Below are 1,444 nucleotides of genomic sequence, written 5' to 3' on the forward strand. Positions count from 1 at the left end.
GACAGAGAGAGACACAGAGACAGATAGAGATAGAGACAGAGAGAGAGAGACAGAGAGAGAGAAACAGAGAGAGAGAGACAGAGAGAGAGAGACAGAGAGAGAGAGACAGAGAGAGAGAGACAGAGAGAGAGAGACAGAGAGAGAGAGAGAGAGAGAGAGACAGAGAGAGAGACAGAGAGAGAGACAGAGAGAGAGACAGAGAGAGAGACAGAGAGAGAGACAGAGAGAGAGAGACAGAGAGAGACAGAGACAGAGACAGAGACAGAGACAGAGACAGAGACAGAGACAGAGACAGAGACAGAGACAGAGGGAGAGAGGAGGTAGAAAGGTAGAGAGAGAGAGAGAGAGAGAGGTCTGGGTAGGAAACAAAAAGAGAGTAGAGGAGAAGTGAGGGGGATTGTAGGAGAAAATGGAGGGAGAAGAGTGTTATATCAGGTAGCAGGTCAAAGAGTCCCCGAGGTAAAGCTGTAGTGTACTAAAACATGAGAGGACTTGATGACTATGGTCTATAGACACTCAGGCCTATGAACGGTGTCGCAACTGTGTCCCTATTCTCTAAACGATTCATTCCCCCATAGGGCTCCGGTCAAAAGTAGTGCACTATATAGGACATAGGGTGCCATTTGGGATGCACATTGAGGTCTATAAAGCTATATGATCCAATAACATGTTGAAAATTACACTCAACTATGCTTACTGTGAGGGGTTGGATAATGTAACAACATAGGTGTGCCAAAAGTTTATTAATACAACACTAGAAACAGCATGTGATCCTTCTGGCGTGAGAGGCCTTGTCCCAGAGATATAGCAGGTACTTCTACTACCACTCACCAGTACAGGTAGGCCAAACTATTTAACCTCGACTCCTCCCTCTCACCTGTACAGATATACCCTGCCCCCAGCCCCTCCCTCTCACCTGTACAGATATACCCTGCCCCTTGGCTCCTCCCTCTCACCTGTACAGATATACCCTGCCCCTTGGCTCCTCCCTCTCACCTGTACAGATATACCCTGCCCCTTGGCTCCTCCCTCTCACCTGTACAGATATACCCTGCCCCTTGGCTCCTCCCTCTCAACTGTACAGATATACCCTGCCCCCAGCCCCTTCCTCTCACCTGTACAGATATACCCTGCCCCTTGGCTCCTCCCTCTCACCTGTACAGATATACCCTGCCCCCAGCCCCTTCCTCTCACCTGTACAGATAAACCCTCCCCCAGCCCCTCCCTCTCACCTGTACAGATAAACCCTGCCCCCAGCCCCTGCCTCTCACCTGTACAGATAAGATCCCACCCCTGGCTCCTCCCTCTCACCTGTACAGACAAATCCCCACCCCTGGCTCCCCCCTCTCACCTGTACAGATAAACCCTGCCCCCAGCCCCTCCCTCTCACCTGTACAGACAAACCCCTGCCCCCCCACCCCTTGCTCCTCCCTCTCACCTGTAC

General features: G+C 51.4%; 1 protein-coding gene across 1 annotated transcript in view; it reads right to left on the bottom strand.

Moving 5' to 3' along the window:
- LOC124029434 (sodium-independent sulfate anion transporter-like) overlaps positions 1-838 on the bottom strand; it is a 17,263-nt gene extending 16,425 nt beyond the window's left edge. Inside the window, exon 1 of the mRNA XM_046341139.1 lies at positions 832-838. The gene's annotated coding sequence lies outside the window, so the exon portion shown is untranslated. The remainder of the gene's footprint in view (positions 1-831) is intronic.
- Positions 839-1,444: the final 606 nt, after the last annotated feature.

The sequence above is a fragment of the Oncorhynchus gorbuscha genome, unplaced genomic scaffold (genome assembly GCF_021184085.1).
Source record: "Oncorhynchus gorbuscha isolate QuinsamMale2020 ecotype Even-year unplaced genomic scaffold, OgorEven_v1.0 Un_scaffold_6370, whole genome shotgun sequence".
NCBI classification, from domain to species: Eukaryota; Metazoa; Chordata; class Actinopteri; order Salmoniformes; family Salmonidae; genus Oncorhynchus; species Oncorhynchus gorbuscha.